This window comes from Onychomys torridus, chromosome X (assembly GCF_903995425.1).
Source record: "Onychomys torridus chromosome X, mOncTor1.1, whole genome shotgun sequence".
Lineage (NCBI taxonomy): Eukaryota > Metazoa > Chordata > Mammalia > Rodentia > Cricetidae > Onychomys > Onychomys torridus.
In genome coordinates this window covers 27998868-28020523 of record NC_050466.1, presented here as the reverse complement: position 1 = coordinate 28020523, position 21656 = coordinate 27998868, and the positions used below count along the sequence as shown (strand labels likewise).

At 38.7% G+C, this 21656-nt stretch overlaps 2 pseudogenes; both read left to right on the top strand.

Annotated features, from left to right (window-relative positions):
• The first annotated feature begins 1714 nt into the window (after positions 1–1714).
• Positions 1715–15589, top strand: LOC118574586 (annotated as a pseudogene).
• Positions 15590–15979: 390 nt separating this feature from the next.
• LOC118574585 lies at positions 15980–17827 on the top strand (annotated as a pseudogene).
• The last annotated feature ends 3829 nt before the right edge of the window (positions 17828–21656 follow it).

The following is a 21656-nucleotide window of genomic DNA, read 5'->3' as shown; positions in this document are numbered from 1 at the left end:
AAAGTATCACTTGCTTTATGGATAATCCTGTTATTTTGCTCCCTGTGTAAAGTTTCTTCAATGGACCAAGCATTGTAATAGACACTGGACATATAAAGATACTCCCTATCCTCAAGAACTTCCCTTTTGGATTAGGTAGGAAGTGGTGAGCCATATAATAATGAAGTATATGGGCACCAAGGTAAGATTATTTGGGGTGTGTTCGCTTCAGCTCTGGTCACAAGCCTCTTCTTGTCTCTGCTTGGTAGATGATTTTTTTCTATTTAAAGCAATATGAATATACATATACCTCATATTCTGCAGGAGTATAAGATGTACCTACTGATTCTAGTCCTAACATCCTTATAGTCATCTTTGTATCACTGAATCCCGGTCTGTGGTCTCTTTTTTAATTAATGAGATGAGATGTTGAGTGCTAGTACTATTCTGTCAGCTCCCTTCCTTCTGTTCTCTCTCCTCTTCTCTCCCTTTCTGTTGTCATTCCTCTACTCTGGTGATCTGTGCCTCACTGAGTCCTTAAGAGACATTTCAGAGTCTGTAAGTCCCTACCTTCACTGGATATCAGAGGCAAATTGACTATTAGATGTAGTCATTGTCTTCCTTCAGAAAAGCATAAAACTTAGGAGACAAGCAACAGTTGGCCCTGACCTACTCAGAAGTTTGTGAGTTATGTAAGAGTCAAAATAAGGTCTAGGGAAGAAATAATGACAGAAAAACTGACAATACTATAACTTGATGAGAAATTTTTGAAAAATATGTCTTTTTGGTAATCTAGACCAATTTTTGCTAGTATTAAGATAGAGTCATGAATGTTTTTTTTGTTTGTTTTTTTTTTTGTGTGTGTCAGGGTTTCTCTGTGTAGGTTTGCGCCTTTCCTGGAACTCACTCTGTAGACCAGGCTGGCCTCGAACTCACAGATATCCACCTGCCTCTGCCTCCTTAGTACTGGGATTAAAGGCATGCACCACCACTGCCCGGCATTTGAAATGGATTTCTTTTTTGTATAGAATGTAACATAGGATGACATTCATTCTCTTTAATTCAAGTGTTGGGAAGAATGCTGCTAAGGTTTTGTTTTGTTTTTTTTTTTTTTTTGGTGATTGATTGAGATTGGTTTTAGTGAGCAATATATATATATATTAATTTATATTTATTATATTATATTTATATATACTTCAGTTACACATTTATATGCATGCCAGATTGGTATGAAACTTACTACGTAAGCAAGGCTAGCTCCGAACTTTCAATCTGCTTGTATCAGCTTCCTGAGTGCTACAATTAAAGATGAGGAAAGCAGTACTCACCTATATTTTACTTTCATATTTGTTTTTATAGGAACTTCTAAAAAAAAAATCTCTGCTAAAACCAGGAAGTAAAAAGTAATCTTTGTTAGTCTTTCTTCTTCACTTCATGTCCTGACTCCTCCATGTGTCTTCTGTACATGTGTGTGTGGGGGGAGACCAGCTCCCACCCTTTAAAGGGTTCTTAGGAAGAGGAGAGAGGGATAAGAAGATATCAGATAGAATGATAGGCCTAGATGATGAGAAGAAAGACAGAAACACAGGATAGCTTCAGGAGGGCCCAACAGCCTCATCCATTATTCAAAAGGGCTTTTTATAGTCTGTCTAGGGAAGAGGCAAAAGACCTCCCCCTTGCAAGTTCAAAGCATACCATACAGCAAAGTATAGACCCTTCCAAACACCTGGTGACAATGCCCATGGTCAAATCATCTGCTTATGCAGCCCTGATGGATAAAGGAAGCACAAGTTCTCTGACCCTGAGTAAGTTCTCACTAGGAAGCTTCTGTGGGCTCGTGTGTGTGTGTGTGTGTGTGATGGTATGCTCATCCATGTGTTCATGTATAAAGACCAGAAGCTGACATCCAGTGTATTCCATCACTCTCTTCCTTACCTTTTCAGACAGAGTCTCTCATTGAACCTAGATATCAACACTTCAACTAGAGTAGCTGACTAGTAAGTTCCATGAATCCTTCTTTCTCTCCCTTCCCAGTGCTGGGGTTACTGGTACATGAAACTGAGCCTGTATTTTCATGTTGGTGCTGGAGATCCAAGATCAGGCCTCCATGCTTACATGGCAGATACTTTACAGACTGAGCCATCTCTTCAGTCCTCATGACTCCTTTTAATCCTGTAAGTGATCTGTCCCTTTTTCATTTCACCTTAGTATCCTGGAACACTAACATTTCTTCAGTCACACATACATCTAATGCTGCTTCTGGAAAGCATAGGGAAATGTTTCATCAGAAGGTTAAAGCACCAAGGGCAGCTCAAAGAGCCATTGGACAGGCCCGTGCTTAACAGAGGTAAAGGAGTTAATTTCCCCATGAAAAGTGTGGCATCTGGGCCGGGCGGTGGTGGCGCACGCCTGTAATCCCAGCAATGGGGAGGCAGAGCCGGGCGGATCTCTGTGAGTTCAAGGCCAGCCTGGTCTACCAAGTGAGTTCCAGGAAAGGAGCAAAGCTACACAGAGAAACCCTGTCTTGAAACACTAACAAAATAAAAAAGAAAGAAAGAAAGAAAGAAAGAAAGAAAGAAAGAAAGAAAGAAAGAAAGAAAGAAAGAAAAGTTTGGCATTTGATAGTAAGGGATTGATGTGGGGTCAGGGTTTTCAAGGGATAGAAACTCTTTGTTGTCTTTCTGGTACACTTTGAGTTTGAGGTACACAGTCTCTCTCTGGTTTGTACCCTGTAGTAAAATCTCAGCTTTGAAATTCAGCAGAGATGAAATATCTGCTTTGCTATGTAGCTGTGTAATTTAAATAAATTCTGTACCTGTACCTTAATATTTATAAGGTGTGGATGGAAATGCCTATCTCATAGGGGTGCTGTGAAGAATGAAGGAAAGGATCTTGGCACAGGTATTGACACCTAGTTATTATACAGACATTTACTATTACTTACAACATTGCCATTCTTTGCTTAGAAAACTGATAATTCCTTATTGTACATTCAGGATTCATAGTATTGGACCTTTACTGGAAACACTCTTAGAATGTGTAAAATTTTCTCCTCCCATTTATTCCTCAAACCATATAGTTGATACAAATTTTAAAAAGGGAGATAGTCCCTCCTGGAGATTAATATGCTATTATATAAAAATAAGTAAATCCAGTCATTTTCTATAGGAGAAATGTGAAAATCTAAAATTATTTTTATTTGTGGGTAGACAAAAACAGATCATTGGTATTCAGGAAAGTACAAGTACTTTAAAACCAAATAACAATCTCTTGTCACAATTAAGAATCTGATGCTCAAAGAGAAAATAAATCACACAAATCAAGTGTTTTGAGATTTTGAACTAGGAGTGTGCTATCCTGTCTCTCAATCTGTTAGATTTTTATACTAATATTTATTTGCTGTTCTGTGCTGCCTCCTGTTATCTAGGGTGGGTTGAATGTGGTGTTGAATAACAAAGCTCATTGTCAGCCATTACAAATCAGTAGTAATTAATTTCTCAGAGTGACTTGCAATCCCATGTGATGTCCTAAGCAAAGGGGTCACTTAAACAGATAAGTATAGGTGAGAGTGAAGAGATACCACAGGGAGAACACCACCAGATGGTATGCAGGAATGACAGACAGCATGAGGACACTGGGCATCTGGAGAGCAGAGAGCCAGAAGGGGAATGAAAGCATGCCCCAAGCAAGATTCTGTTTCTTAGTCGTGCATGTGTATTTCACTTGCCTTTCAAGGGAAGATGGGGTGGGGATATGAGTGAGATTTAGGGTTGCCTTGAAATCTTCTGAACACAGGTTATATAATCCTGCCCTTCATGTATTCACTGATAATGAATTTTGAATTAAAGATTGCTTATGGCAGTTTTAAAAAATCCACTGTAAGGAGTCTTTTTTTCTGTCCTGCCAGCCAGCTCCCAAATAATGACATGAAGACTTCTTATTAATTATGAGTTTGTGTCTTCTTTATTAATTATGAAATCTCAGCCTATAATTTAGGCTTGTTCCTAACTAGCTCTTAAATTAACCCATTCATTGTATCACATGGCATTACCTCTCTTCCATCTTGCACCTCCTGTTTCCTCTCCATGTCTCTTGGCATCTTGTGGCATAATCTGCACACCTAGATTCCCCTTCTTCTTTCTCTCTCTGGAAATTCTGCCTAGTTATCCTGCCTAGCTATTGGCCATTCAGCTTTTATTAAACTAATCACAACAATACATCTTCACTCAGTGTGCAAATATCCCATAACAATCCACAGATGCATGCTTTTGTAAATGGTATATATGGTGCAATTGAATAGTACTTGGATATGGGTTTGCTACTGAAGGGTGTATGAGGTTCAGTCTATCAAAATGATTTAAATATTCAATCCACTTTAAGGATGGTCATTAATGAATTCATTTGAATGCTCAGAGATTTCATCAAGTACCTGATTAGATATCAGCCTGAGACCTAACATGGTTGTTTAGTATAATAACATTTTAGAACCCAATCTTAAACCCGTTTAAAAATAACCAGATTTAGAAGACCTGTGCAAGGTCAAGACTGATTAAATTTCAGGATGTAAAGGGGAGGTGGACACAAAATCCTACCCCATCTGAGGAACTATTGGCAATTGATAGCTGCTGGGAGAGGAAGAATACATTTTCTTTATTTTAAAACATTTTTAAAATTCATTTATTTTTATTTATTTATTTTTTAAATGATATTTGTGTTTTAATTTTACATATCAGAAATGGGTTCCTCTGTCCTCCCTACTCCCATCCCTGCCCCTGTCTTCCACCCCAGCCCCTCCCCTCCATTCCCATCTCCTCTAGGGCCAAGACTCCACTGGGGGATTCAGCTCAACCTGGTAGATTCAGTACAGGAGGGTCCAGTCCCCTCCTCCCAGGCTGAGCAAAGTGTCCCTGTGTAAGCCCAAGGTTCCAAACAGACAGCTCATGCACTAAGGACAGGTCCCGGTCCCACAGCCTGGATGCCTCCCAAACAGTTTAAGCTATTCAATTGGCTCACTTATCCAGAGGGTCTGATCCAGTTGGGGGCTCCACAGCTTTTGGATTCATGTGTTTCCATTAGTTTCGCTATTTGTCCCTGTGCTTTTTCCAATCTTGGTGTTAACAATTCACACTTTTACAGTCCCTCCTCTTTCTCGACAATTGGAGACCTGGAGCGCCACCTGGGCCTGGCCGAGGATCTGTGTATACACTTCTATCAGTTATTGAGATCACTTCCTAAATATAACACCAGTAGCAAAGACACTGAGAGAAACAATCAATCAATGGGACCTGTTAAAACTGAGAAGCTTTTGTAGAGCAAAGAACACAGTCAACAAAACAAAGCAACAGCCTACAGAATGGGAAAAGGTCTTCACCAACCCCACATCTGACAGAGGGCTGGTATCCAGAATATATAAAGAACTCAAGAAATTAGACATCAAAATGCCCAACAGTCCAATTAAGAAATGGGCTATAGAACTAAACAGAGAATTCTCAACAGAGGAAGCTCAAATGGATGAAAGACATTTAAGGAATTGCTCAACATCCCTAATTATCCAGGGAAATGCAAATCAAAACAGCTCTGAGATACCACCTGTCAGAATGGCTAAGATCAAAACCACAGAAGACAGCTTATGCTGGACAGGATGTGGAGCAAGGGGAACTCTCATCCACTGCTGGTGGGAATGCAAGCTTGTACAGCCACTTTGGAAATCAATATGGCGCTTCCTTAGAAAATTGGGAATCCATCTCCCCCAAGACCCAGCTGTAGCACTCTTGGGCATATACACAAGGAATGCTCAATCATACCACAAGGGCATTTGCTCAGCTATGTTCATATCACCATTGTTTGTAATAGCCTGAACCTGGAAACAACCTAGATGCCCTTCAACTGAAGAATGGATAAAGAAAATATGGTACATATACACAATGGAGTACTACTCAGCAGAGAAAAACAATGACATCACGAGGTTTATAGGCAAATGGATGGATCTAGAAAAAATCCTGAGTGAGGTAACCCAGAATCAGAAAGACAAACATGGTATGTACTCACTCATAGTAGGGTACTAGATGTAAAACAAAGATGACTAGATTGCTACACAACTCCACGGAAGCTACCTAAAAAAACAGGACCCTAAGAAAGACACAAGGATAGCCCAATGACAGAGAAATGGATGAGATCTATGTGAACAACCTGGATGAGAATGGGAGTAATGAAGGGCAAGGTTTGAGGGAAAGAGAGCTTAGGGGAGCAGAAGATCCCAGCTGGATCAAGAACAGAAAGGGAGAACAAGGAATAACAGACCATGATAGGTGAAGACCACATGAGAACAGGAAGAAGTAAAGTGCTAGAGAGGTCCCCAGAAATTCACAATGATACCTCCACTGTAGACTGCTGGCAATGGTCAAGAGAAAGCCTGATCTGACCTAGTCTGTTGATCAGATGGCTAAACACCCTACCAGTTGTGCTGCAACTCTCATCCAATAAATTCATTTATTTTTATTTTATGTGCAGTGGTGTTTTGCCTGCATGTATGTCTGTGTGAGGGTGTCAGTTCCTCTAGAACAGGAGTTACAATCAGTTGTGAGCCATCATGTGGGTGCTGGGAATTAAACCATGATCCTCTGGAATTACAGTCAGTGCTCTTAAACGCTGAGCCATCTCTCTAGTCCCAAGTTATTTTTATTTTATGTGTAGGGGTATTTTGCCTGCATATATGTATGTGCACACGTGTGCCTGGTGCCTGTGGCCAGGAGAGGGCTTTGGATCCCTTAGAACTGGAGTTACAATTATGAGCTGCCATGTGGGAATTGAACCTGGGTTTCTAGAAGAGCAGACAGGGATCTTAACCACTGAGCCATCCCTCTAGCCTCAGAATCCATTTTCTTTCAGAGTGTAGTTCTTGACTCCAGTGGACATTCACACATCCGAGAATGTATGAGCAGAGAAAACTGGACGTTTTTTTTTAATAGTGAAGAAAGTCAGGTATATAGGAAAAGGAGTGGATCTGGGAAGAGTTAGGGAGGAGTGTGAACATGATCAAAAACATGGTACAAAATCTCAAAGAACTAAAATAAAAACAACAACCAGACTCAAGATGAATATTCCTATGTACTAGAATTCTTATGACAGGTGACAAAAGAACATTTCCTAACATCCATGTACCTAAAAACCAAAACTAGTAAGGAAGCCTTTCATATTGGGAAGTATGTGTAATACTTACTAGCTGATTAACTTTGGTCGGATTGTTCTGCCTGAACCTAGTTTCTCCTCAATGAAACTAGAATAATTTCCTAACCCTGTAACACTGTGGTGTTGGTTGAATGAGGAAATATGTAAACCTACATGTATAGAAAGATTTAACAGTTGGGATAACAGCAAAAAGGAGAAAAAATACTATGTAGCTGTAAATATTAATTACTGCAGTGGTTTAGAGTTCTGGAATCAACATGCTTGACGTAACATTTTGCCTCTGCCATTTGCTAGCTTTGCGATCTTGGACAACTCTCCAAGGTTTCATTTGCTTATCTATCCAATGGAACAATAACAAAACTCATTTCTGTAAAATAGTTGCAAAAATAACTTAGCACAATACCTGGAATATAGTAAAACTGTAAAAATCCTTTGTACTTACACTGCATATCAACAGTCAGTCTTCACACATGCAAATGTATTTGATAATTAAACAATTTTGTGAGATTGAAAGTGCTTCATCAGCATCTTACAAAGAGGTTGATGATTCAGTCAGGGACCCACAGCAAGTAGATGATGGACATTTGATTGGAACTGGAATTCATGTCATATGGCTGGAATTGAATTCTGAAACTATCTGGATAATGCCAGCCTTGTGAGGCAGAACTTTCCAATTAGGGGCTTACTCAAAGGTATCAGTGACATCCTCTTCTGCTTATATTTAGGCTGTGCCCTAGTATGTAGAATATTACTTCTGTGGACTGAATGTTTGTATCTCCCCTTCATAAATTTATATGTCAAATTCCTACCTCCCTACTAAAGAATGAGGCTTATGGAAGGTGGTTATGTCATGAGGATGGAACATGAATGAATGGGATTAGTAAGGTGGAATAATGCCTACCTGGCATGTCCAAGACCCTGGTTTGAATGCCCAGTACAACGAACTAACTAAGATTAGTGTCCTTATAAAGTAGATGTCAGAAATAGGCCCTTACTAAACAGTACATCTACTAATACATCAATCTGGGACTTCCTAGCCTCCATAAGTATGAGAAATATGTTTCTACTGTTCATAAGAAACTTAGTTGGTTGGATTTTGTTGCAGTAGCCTAAAAGGAATAAGGCCACTATCAAGTTATCTAATGGATCATGGGTATGGAGAAAATGAGGTTTTCTCCAGTATGTGTCCATACTAGAGTTGAATTTCTTCACTTGTGGTCCACAATTTTACTAAACAATGGACTCAGTTTTGAGAAATACATCATTAGGAAATTTCATCATCATTGCACAAACATTTCAGAGTAAACATATAAACCTCACTGTATAAACACCTGGGCTATATGGTTTTTTACATTAGTATGAGAAGTCTGTCAATGATCAAAATACCATTGCATGTTACATGATTGTATTAATAAGAATATTTCACCATTAACTAGATTATAAATTCTTTCTACTATAAAGTATGAATATCAGTGAGTATTATGCTCTGTAAGCCTTCCCCATGCCTGTCTCTTTTATGAGGCTGTCCTTTAAAAAAACTTTGTTAATCACAGCAGATATCTCTGTCATTTGGGGACCCACTTTGTATTAATGAATATGGATTGGACTCTTCCTAATTGTTCTCTGAACACCTCCTAATTTTCAAGAGGGTAATTGATTTCAATCAACTTCTTTAGTGCACTCTCTACACTCTTGAAGCTTGTAATTTTCAAGTTCAATATTTGTGTGCTCACACCCTTAGGAGTGCTTCAGTTGGATCTCATTATAATCCTGGAATTCTATCTAGTTACCAGCTTGGAGTATTGTTTCACAAAACTTATTTATTTTCTAGTACATATGAGCCATTTTAAAATATACCTCATGAAAATATCTAAATTGTCTGAAGAAAAAGATATGTTTTTTAAAATTTAAATATAGACAAATAGTAAGGAATGTACTGCCTTTGGCTGGGGAGATGGCTCTTAGGATGGTAAAGGCTCTTGAGTGCTAAGCCTAATGACCCAAGTTCAATCCCTGGAACCTAAATGTTGGAAGGAGAAAATTGAATCTGCATGTTGTTCTCTGACCTGACATATAGTGTGTGCACCCTGACACACACACAGAAAATCAATGCATCAATGCAAAAAATAAATATAAACAAATTTAATTTCAGTGAACAGTATATTGCCCTTGGGGTATAACAGAGTCTGGGTCAAAACAACTAAGGTCAAATGTTTATTGCAGGAATTAGTCAAAGACAATGCAGCTGAGAAGTGTGAAGTTCTCACAGAGAAGTCAGTATTTGATTTATAAAAGTCCACTTTCGTTTAATTTCTAGGAATGCTAAGAAATATAAATATATTTCCATAATTTCACAAAGTGACTTTTGTTGATGATGATACTTTTTTAAGTGTACATTTTTTCTTTTTTTCCAAAATTTGCATTCAAAGACCTCTGGTGTCGATTTACTATAGGTCTATGGAGTGAATAATTTTACTCTTTACTAGGAACTCAATCATTATTTCTGACTCTGAGAGCACAAAATCTTTAAAGATTTTTAGAATAGTTTTGAGAATTTTGGAACAAATTTGAGAATTTCGACACTTGCATTGTCATGTTCCACATGTAGATTTTATTTGTTTGTTTGTTTGTTTTGAGACAAGTTCTTACTCTGTAGCCCAGTATTGCTTCATACTTACTCACAGCAGTATTCTTTCTTCTCAGTGCTGGAACAACAGGCATGGGCTGTGGTGATATTTTATCTGTGTCCCCCAGTAAAGCTTATCTGAGGATCAGAGCGAAACATAGAAGTCAGGAAGTGATAGCACATGCCTTTATTCCTATCACTTGATAGGCAGGGATCTTTCTAGATTTCTGTGAGTTCAAGGACACACTAGGAACAGAGCTAGGTGTGGTGGCACACACCTTAAATTTCAACACTAGTTTACCATAAAGGTCTGTACAGATAGACAGGAAGTGACAGAACTGGGCAGGAAAAGGAAGTGATGTAGCTAGTCAGAGATGGGAAATGAGTTAACAGAACAGAAAGGAATAGAGGCATGGGTATACAGGAAGTAGGTCTCTTTGGAAGCTGCAGGGTTGGTGAGCTGAGTTAGTTGTGGCTTTTTTCTATTCATTTGATCTCTCAGGTTTTAACCCTGATATCTGGCTCTAGGTTTTTTTTATTAATAAGAATGTTTATGGACCATCATGCCTGGCTCTCTCTCAGGTTCTTATCATCATTCAGATTATCTCTTATAAAAACATAAGTAGACTTTCTACCCTATTCTCTCCAAACACACTTCTCAGAATATTTCCCTCAAACATTGCCTCATTCCCTCCTTAGATTGGTAGTGACTCCTTGTTACCATCAACTGTAATCTGATTTTTTACTTGCTTTTCTAATTTGATTTGTTTTTACAAATTCAAACACCATGAGCATCAGCCAGACAAGTTATTATGATTCCTTCAATATTCCATACACATGTATATGTACCTCTGGGTCTGTTTATGTTACTGTCTCAACCAGTCTATCCTTCTTACTTTTCTCTGATTGCATGTTAGAGTAAACATAGTCACTTGTAACAAAGAGAACATGAAGTGGCTTAAAATCTGAGAAGTTCATTTCTGTCTCATGTAGTAGTTTTGCTTTGAGAATCTCAGGTTACCACTATTTCTGTTTTGCATGATCATTCAGGAAATTAGACTCCTTATATGTTGTCAAATGAATAAACCATTGCTACACTGTCCCCTTGGGTGTGGTCTTCATCTGAGTAGTCAGGGTTGTGCCACTTCACCCATGGCTCCCACTATAAAAAGATGGAAGAGTAAATAAGACAATTCCACTCTTTTGTATGTAGAATGTGATACTCCAATCATATCACATTGGAAGTTAGTTACATTCTCATACAGCTGCAAGAAGGCCTAGGAAATTGGACCAAGTCACATGCATGGAAAAAGCAGTGGACAAATTTTGATAGCACTCTTGAAATTTGTGCTACGTTTCTAAAGTATACCCCAGGTGTCATGTTCCTTCAGGCTTTTCCTGACCCCTGAGCTGGAAGAATTTCTTTCTCTGTATTACTATAGGTATGGGCCTTTTCAAATTGTAATGAATGTAAGACTAACCTATGCATCTTTTTAAGACTACAGAGTCTGGATCAATTGGTCAGGGCTAGGGGTTGAGAATCTATATTTCTAACAAGCTCCCAGGTGATACCCATGTATTCATCAACAGAACATACTTTGAATGTACTATTTTCTGTTTCTCTCATGTGAGGTGTAACCTTTTGTACTCCATATTAGCTATTCATATGCATATCTTAGCCTCCATGCTAGACAGTTCCCATAACAGACTCTAAATTTCTCTGGCATCTGTCACTTTCACCCTGACTCCCTCTAGCACCAAGAATAAAGCCTTGAACACTTACTGGTAATTAATAACTACTTGAATAATTGATGAGTGACTTCAACTCATTCAGAGTTGAGCATAAACTTGAGAAGGGCAACATGACTTATGCTAGTTTCAGGACTCTGCTTAGTCTAATTACTGGTTTGAAAATGGTCCATTGAAAACCTCTAAGTCTAGCCAGGCTAAGAGAAAATGCCAGAGAGCTGAGCTAAGTGAAACTCAGCAAATGGAAATCACATTTTATCAAGGACTTTTCTCTCAGTGTGCTGTGACTCTTTCAAAGGAAATGCTAATGCCTGTGTTTGGAATGCATTCTTCCAAGAGCCTCTCTGTTTAACAATAGTGATTTGTGTGTGTGTGTGTGTGTGTGTGTGTGTGTGTGTGTGTGTGTGTGTGTCCCCACAACATTTCATGAGCCAATTTGATCAATATTGTTGAAGGGGTGGCTTTTGTCCTTTCACCTGGAAACACTCAGTGACCTTCCATTTGTAAAATCTCAAATTAGGTACCAATTAAAGCAAATGAAAATGATTGCTCTCAACTTGGCATCATTTTATCCCCGCTGTTCTCAGTTCTGATACATGCAGTCATGGTCTGGGTCATGGAGCTTAGAGTGGAAGAAGAGGTGATATGTGTACAGTTTAAGACAGAAGTTACTTTGTAATCTATGCTAGTCACATGGAGTAAGTACGTAGACCTGAAAGTCTCTTCCATATTCTGCCTGCAAGATGAAACTCCTAACTGGAATTATTTTCAATTTGGAATTTATATTGGAATAAGAGAAGGCTGAGGATCTTTTTTGGATTTTATACAAAGAAAGATTTCACAAGCTGTCATGATTTGAATGTGAACTGCCCTCTACAGTTTTATGTTTTGAGTTCTTCTTCCTCAGCTAGTCTGTTATTTTGGGACACTATGGAACCTTTATGAGGTAGGCCCTAGCTGACAAAAGTAGGCTGTTAGGAATGGACCTCTGAGGGTTATAGTTGGGTCCTAATTCTAGCTGCCATGTGGTGAGCAATTTCTTCTACAAATCCCCACCATCAATAGCTTTTCAAATTATGAATCTGTGAGCCAATATAAATCTTTACTCTGTAAGTAGTTTCTGTTTGGCATTTTGTTACAATGATAGAGAAGGAACTAATAGGCAAGCAAATGAGTCATGTTATCCAGGTTTCAGCAACTGCATAATTGAAAGTATCAGTTTTGTTTTCTATTAGCCTTTAGGTGCAATCAACTAATGCACTAGTCACAATCCATAGAACTCTAGGAACCTTAACTTTCACCTGTAGACTTTCTCCTTGGCAGCATCACATGGATATACAGACATGTTATTAAGTTACACTGATCCTTGTCTTTCCTTACAGTGATGCTACATAAGGATTTATGGTATTATCACCATATGTTCTAACAAATATTGTCCACATCTGTACATGATTTTCTAAGTACAATATATTTTTGTACTTTATACTCTTTCAGCTGGATGTAGAAGATTATAGTTCAAGAACAGAAACATTATCAACAGGGCAGGGACTAGGATGAGGCTATCCAGCCCTCAAAAGAACCAAATTTTAGAGGTACTGACCAAGTAGAAGGACCTCCCTAAGTTTCATTCTGTATGTACCTTGCTTGTCTTACTCTGGTTTATGTTCATATTTTCAAGACAGTTTCTGAAATACTTTTGATAATAGAGTCAGTCCTAATATTTAGCCTATATTTGTATTACCAGGTCTATAAGACAGGAGATACATCAATGATGATTTTATTAATCATATGGAGATAAGAATAGCTTTCTCTTCATACATCCTCTATAATGTGGCTGAGCAAAGTCTTGCCTGGATTTTTTAATGAACACACATTAATTATTGTCTTTGAAGGTCTCCTTGAATTTAACTCTTGACATTCCCTTTTAGTTTCAAGGATCCTTGATTTTTCAGACCATCAATGGCATATCTAAATGTAGAAAACATTACTATCCTACTACCTAACTACAACCCAGTTGTAAGGCATGAATACCACCTAATTAGCTGTGAAGTGCATTTTGGCATATGTCGGAAGTTAAAGCCACTTTCTTAGAGGAACTCAAACTCTGAATTTATCTTTATTAAGGCCTTGTCCAAATGATAAATATACACTGCCTCCTTGCTATCTACTGCTTGGAAATAAATCACTTTAGGATTGATTTGCTAACGGCTTTCTTCACTCAAAGGGTCCTCCTGCCCGGGAGGTCACACTGTCCTTCTTTACAAACAAATGCTGATAACCAAATAAAAGACACTACACTGACCATACAGAGAATGAAGAAGGGTGTCTGGGGTGATGGGAAGCATGTCCTTTTACAGAGCCTGGAAGCAACCGTCTAACTAAGACATAGTATTATATTCTAAAAAAACCCACATTTTTGAGTTTATGAGTGAACATATGGGATGTATTTTGCTTTTTTGATAAAGTAGCATGAAGTTTGTTACTTCAGATAAGAATTATAAACTTCTCCAGAAATCTGAGTGGTAATATCAATAAGGTAAGTGAAAGTGGATGGGTATGAAACATTCAGAAATGATAGAGAACACATGGTGACCGAAACCCATTTCCCAGTCACCCCAGCCTTCTTGCCATTTGAGAACATGGTCCAAATCATGTTAAATCTTTTTATTCTTCAAAAGGTAACTTGATTTTTGTTAAAAAAAAAAAAAAAGAAAAGAAAAAAAGAAAGAAAGCATGCTGGTTTCAATTTGTTAAGTTAGGAAAGTTAGTTTAGGAAACTTTTAAAGTCATTGTGTAGGACAAATATAATATTACTGAACACACTATAAAATCCGTATCTACCCCTCCATCATATGCCTCTTGCAGTTCTGCTGTATTCCTAACCTGTCACTCAGTTGACCACGGATGATTTGGACAACAACGGATCCAGCATTTGAAAAAATGATTTGTAGCTGATAATGCTCACTAGACCATCTTCTCCTCAACATGGAATTCCTGCTGTACCAGGATGTGATGTTGGGCATAGGCCAGAAGGACTATGTGGGTCATGAGGCCTAGAATAACAGAGTCATCCTGACCCTGGAATAGCCTGTCAAGCATAGCATTGTTACCAACTGGGATGACATGAAGAATATCTAACACCACAATTTTTACAAGTTACATGTGGCCCCCACAGAGATCCTGATGTTATAAATAAAATAAACATGAATCTCAAGGCCAATCATGAAAATATTACCCAGATCATGTTTAGACCTGCTACACCCCAGCCATGTACCTAACCATTCAGACAGTTCTATCCTGGATACCTCTGGTCTTACCATCAACTTGTGATAGACTCCAGAGATTGGTCATGTGTGCTCAGCTATGAAGGCTACTCTATCCCTACACCATCCTGCATGTGGACCTGGCTAGCCTGAATCTAACAAAGTACCTCATGGGAATCCTAACTGAGTATGGTTATATATTCATTACCATAGCTGAGTGTGCATGACATCAAGGAGAAACTGTTGTATGTCACCATGAACTTTGAGCAAAAGATGGCCACTCCTGCATCCTTCTCCTTCCTGAGAGAATATTATGAGAAGCTTGATGGGCAGGTCAATACTTTTGGCAATGAGTGGATCCACTGCCCAGAGAGTCTCTTCCAACATTTTTTTCTGGATATGGAATCCTGTGGCATTCAAGAAATTACCTTTAATTCCATCACAGTGTGATGTCAACATCTGCAAAAAACCTCTATCCCTACACAGTTCTGTCTGGTGTCACTACAGTATGACCAGGCATCAGTGACAAGATGCAGAAGGATCTTGCTGCTCTGGTTCCCAGCATCATGAAGATCAAGACCATCACTCCTCTAAGCGCACATACTCTGTGTGGATCAGTAGCTTCATCCTGGTCTCACTAAACACTTTATAGGGGATATGGATCAGCAAGGAGGAGTACAACATGTCCAGACCCTCCACTGTTCACTTCTTTTGGTCTCCCTGGGAGTTCACTGAGGAGTCAAGGCATCTAGAGCTTGCCTATATACTAACAAGACCAATTTAATAAAAGTACATACCTTACAAACAACAAAAACAAATATCACTGAAGAACAAACTTGCCTTACTGAGACTTAAAGCCTAACTACTTTACATTTGTGGTCCCTTTCTTAGGACTACATTTCTATATTCATTTCATGTCTTTTAATGACTTGTCTTCATGTATAGATTGTATATCCCTTTTTGTTCATTTTGTTGTGGGAGAGACTATCCTTTTTGGTGTAGCCACTGTTATTTATATAAAGAACTCCTGTATAAGCTACTGTAATAAAACTAATAGGGTGATAAAAACAAAACATTGTGATGGTTATTCTTGGCTCTGCCATTAAATGCAGACAATTCTTCTTCCTTTGGATGACAGCTCTTCAACTTCTTGGGTTAAACTGGACATTTCACAATGGACCATCAAGTTACCTTGCAACCTAAACTGGCCATCATGAGGTGGGTATTATCTGACCAGCCAAACCATAAAGTAGGATGTGCATAGCAGCAATCCATTATCAAATGATAGTGGTATATATGTGACTGAACCCATGAAGGTCTTGAACACATAAGCATATTACATGAAGAAGTTGCCCAAATGCTTATGGTTTCTATTACCATTTTAATGCCATCTGCTCTCAAGCATGTACCTATATATAGCCTCATGGGGGGGTGCCTTATGATGGGATGACTGAGGAAGAGAAGACTGGGACCTTGTTTACTACAGCATTACAACCCTGTCTGAGACAACCCTGAAAGACACCAGCAAAGGAAAATCTTCACAGTGGGCAGAAATTAACACAGTACATGTGGAAATACATTTTGTTTGGATGGAAAAAATGGCCATATGTGTGATTGTTCACTGATTCATGGGCTGTAGCCAACGAATTGCCTGGATGGTCATGGAATTATATTAAAAAAATGATTGGAAAATTGGTAAGAAAGACATCTGGGGAAGAAGTATGTGGCTAGATATGGACAAAGGATGTGAAGATATTTGTGTCCTATATAAATTCTCATCACAAGGTGATGTAGCTTAGGAGGGGTTCCATAATCAAGTAGATAGGATGACCTGTTATGTGGCTAGTCAGCCTCTTTTTCTAGACATCCTTGACAGTGCCCAATGGGCCCATGAACAAGGTGGCCATGGTGTCAGAGATGGAGGCTATATATGGGCTCTACAACATGAGCTGATACTTACTAGGGCTGACCTGGATACAGCTGCTGCTGAGTCCCAGATATGCCAACAGCAGAGACTAACAGTGAATCCCAGCTATGGCACCATTTTCCAGGGTGATGAACCTGCAACCTGGTTGCAGGCTTACTAGGTTGGACCACTTTCTTTGTGAAGAGAATGAAGCTTTGTCCTTACTGAAGTCGGTGTTTATTCTGGTTATGGATTTGCCTTTTTTACATATAATGCTTCTGCCAAAACCACCATTCATGGATTTACAGATTGACTTATTCGCCATAATAGTATTCCACACAATATTGCTTCTGACCAAAGAACTCACTTTATAGCCAGAGAAGTGCATCAGTGGTCCCATGGTCATGAAATCCACTAGTCTTACCATGTCCCCCCACCATCCTGAGGCAGCTGGCCTGATAGAAAGATGGAATGATGAAATGACTGTTGAAGACACAGTTACAGTGCCAATTGAGTAATGGCAGCATGGAGGTCTGGGGTAGGGTTCTCCAGAAGGCAATGTGAATCAGCATCCAATATATGGTGTGGTTTCTTCTATAGCCAGGAACCACAGGTTCAGGAATCAAGGGAAGGGAAAGGGAATAGTTTTATGCATTATCACTCCTAGTGACTCACTAGGAAAATTTTTGCTTCCTGTTCCAGTGACTTTCAGTACTGCTGGCCTAGAAGTTTAGGTTTCAGACTTCCCACTGTTCACTAGGCTAAGAAAGGAATAACAGTGTTAGAAGGGTTACTTGATCCAGATTACCAAGGGGAAATTGGATTGCTTCTCCACAGTGGAGGTAAGAAAGATTATGTCTGGAATATAGGAGATCCTTTAGGGTGTCTCTTGGTATTACCATGTCCTGTTACTAAAGTCAATGGGAAACTACAACAGCCTAATCCAGGCAGAATGATAAATGGCACAGACCCATCAGAAATGAAGGTATGTGTCAATCCTGCAGAAAATATCTAAGACCTGCTGAAGTGCTTGTAGACAGTGGAGGAAATACAGAATGGGGAGTAGAGGAAATAAGGGTTATAATTGGCATGAGTGTTTCTGCAGCATTGTGTTAAAAATGTATTTGTACAGATATTTTGTTTTTTTTCTCTGAATTTCTTTATCATGTAATGTAACATCAATTAAGAGAATATTAGTGGTTATATTTTAGTTTTGAGATAAAATTTCCCATAAGAGACATTGCCACCGATTCTAAAATTTATAATGTGTTCATTTGTACATGAGACAGTTATAGTATGTTAGGCATAATTATAACCTGATTATTGTTTGCATTAGAAAATTAAGCATGTACTAACAAGATATGATTTGTGTCAAGCTGACAAGGGTGGAATTCTGATGGTTCTTCTTGGTTTTCAACTTGGTACATCTGGAATTAACGAAAACCCAAACACCTGTGCGGGATGTTTTCCTTAATTAAATTATTTGAAGTGGGAAGATCTACTTTTAATCCAGATATTTTGAGACGGGAATATCCACGTTTATTCTGGGCCATACCTTCTGCTGGCAGCCGTATAAAGGATGTGGAAAATGGAAGCTTTTGCTTTTGGCTTGCTTACTTATACTGGCAAGTCTGTTCCTTCACTAGTATTAGAGCTTCCTTCTTTGGGATTCCAGTATGTACTGAAGACCATCTGAGACATCCAGCCTCATAGACTGAACAGCTATTGGATTCTTGGATGTTCTGTTGGTAGATAGCCATTGTTGGACTAGTAGACCATGGCCTACTAGTAATAATCCACTCTAATAACTCCCATATAACATATATTTTATATATAAGGAAGATAAATATATAGAGATATGGATTAATTCTATCAGTTCTGTTTCTCTAGATAACCCTGACTAATACACACATGAAAGTAAATGGAGTACTAATTGGGAAAACACAGGAAGAATAGATTTCCACCATGGATGTGCTCCTACATAAATTTCCTAATCTCAAATGGTCAATCCTAGACACAGGTACATATGAGAAAAGCTAAGTGGATTCAGTGGATTATGCCATAAGTGTATACACACACATACACACACACATATATACATACATACATATCAATGTATATACATGTTCCAATAATGACTGAAGAGCTCATGAATTTTAGAGGGGGACATGGGAAGAGTTGGAGGAAAAGATGGAGGGAGGTGATATAGATGATGTTCTCATGCATGAAGTTCTCAAAAAGAATACAATTATCTTTTAAAAGATTGTATATTCTTAAGATGGGTTATCTCAAATAGAATGGGAAGCTCCTACAAGATTAGCAACCCATAATTCCCTGTGTGAATTAGAGGTCATTCCAGAGAGAATTAACTAAGGGTCGGGAGAATGTCCTTCACAGGCCACAAATCTAAGTGGAATACAAAAGGAAAAGGAGAAAGCCAGTTAGTGAAAGCATCCCTCTGGGTCTCCTGTCCACCATGAGGTGAGTACCTCTGCCACATTGTCCTAGTACCATGATTTTCTGACTTACCATGTCCCAGATTCAATGGAGCCAAGCATTATAGACTGCAATATTTGAAGCCAGAAATAAAAATAATTTCTCTTTGAAACTGTTTATATTGAGAATTATCTGTCAAAAACAAGAAAAGTAACATATAGTTGCTAAGATAACAGAGTTTCATTTTTGATAGGTTTAAAATAATCTTGGTCTCCGTAAAATTACCTGTAGCATGTTGCTGGAAGTCTACTCACCCTCTCCATATTCCCACCATAACACAGCTATGGGAACTTGATTTTCATTAGCTACTGCAACTGATTTTCCTACCTTCAGAAGGAGGTGATTAGGGTCTCGTGTAATTGCCTACTTCCTGAGGAAGGTAAGACAGGTGGAAATAGTGTCTTAACCAACTTTGGCTTTCTTAAATTTTTAATATTTTGCCTGTCTCACTTGCTTATTCATACTAATTGGGCAGTGTGACTTCTCTGTGTATATTTTTGAATTTGTTGGTTGTAGACTAATAGAGATGGAACTTGATTTCTGATATCTGTTTCTTGACAGAATATGTTCTCTTCTTTGTTCCTTGAAGTTTGAGATAGTATTTCTTTGGTTTTCCATGTTTTGTATATTCTAAGTCAGCTTGTAGATTTTTCTACAGTAGTGGTCTATGATGTGAAATTTCCTCATGTCCTGTGTAAATACAAACCCATGTTAAACTCTTTGGTAAACCTGTTACACTGTATTGGCTTGATGTAAATAGGGTTCCCCACTCTGGTTCTTTTACTGCCATTCTGCTCATAATCTGTCCTTGAATTTAACAGACTTTGCTCAGTATTCTGAGCAGGGCCACACTACCTTCTACAGAGTCTTGTTTCATCTTACCCAACTGTGCCCTCCCATCTTATTTCTTCCCTTTTATAGTGCACTGGAGAATGTTAAATTACTTCCTCTCTGTGTAGACAGAGCTGCCTGCTCACCTTTCAATATCTCTGCTACTTAATACTCAGGTCATTAGAATTGGGGAATAAATTTTGTGAACTTGTAAAAATTAACTTAGAATCCTTTTGGAAATTAACTAAAGAATATAATACTGAAAATGCTTGCTGTCTAATATCTTAGGTTTTCAAAACTTTGTCATATGAATCATATTAGTGACAAAAAAACTTTTCATTTTTACCTGAAAGAAGCCTTAATTTCCAATCCAGTTGTTGATTTTCAAATAAAGGATTTTAGACACATTTGTCTTAATTTATTAGTTTCCTAGGAGACAGGAACCCAGATCTATTTCTGACTCCGGGCATTATGTTGACTCATTTACATATACCCTCACTTTCCCTTGAAACTACCAAAACAATATTTTATTTAAATTTTGTTTGTACTCTTCCCTCCAATTAAAAATATCCTCTGGATAAGTGAGATAGTTGATTATCTTGAACTGTTTGGGAGGCACCCAGGCAGTGGGACCCAGACCTGTCCTTAGTGCATGAGCTGGCTGTTTGGAACCTGGGGCTTGCACAGGGACACTTTACTCAGCCTGGAAGGAGGGGGACCTGCCTGTACTGAATCTACCAGGTTGAGCTGAATCACCAGGGGAGTCTTTGCCCTGGAGGAGATAGGAATGGAGGTGAGGGGCGGGGGGAAAGGCAGGGGCAAGGGCAGGAGGGGGGAGGACAGGGTAACCTATGGCTGATATGTAAAATTAAATTAAACTATTAAAAAAAGAAAAAAGAAAAAAATATCCCCACAACTCTTCTTCCTCCTCCTCCTCCTCCTCTTCTTTTCTTTGGTTAGCTGTCCATTCTTTTTCTGTTGTGTCCTCTTATTTTAGCAATTTCATAAATTTAACTATGTTACACTACAAAGATATACCAGGTAGTCTTTGCTAGCAGTCTGTAGTTAGAGTTTTTCTGCCTGGCCCAGTCAGGACAAATCTCTCTTACCCGCCAGTCCCACAGTCGCTCAGACCCAACCAAGAAAGCACACAGAAACTTACATTGTTTACAAACTGTATGGCTGTGGCAGGCTTCTTCTTATCTACTTTTTCTATCTTAAATGAACCCATTTCTGCTTATCTATACTTTGCTACATGGCTTATGGCTTACCAGGGTCTTTACATGTTGCTTCTCATGGCAGCGGCTGGTGGTGTCTCCCCCCAGTCTTCTACTTCCCAGAATTCTCTACTCTCTTGTCCCACCTATACTTCCTGCCTCTATACTTCCTGCCTGGCCACTGGCCAATGAGAACTTTATTTACACAGAGCGATATCTACAGCAGCAGTCCCTAGTTACTTTTGCCCTATGCACTTGTTAGATTATATCTTATAGTACATGAGATTTTCTCCCTAAGAGAACTTACCTTTCATTATAATGTAATTTCAAATAGGAAGGGGGAAATTTGCATCTTCTCTTAACTAGTATGGAATAGCTCTTGGGCCATACAAAAAGAAATG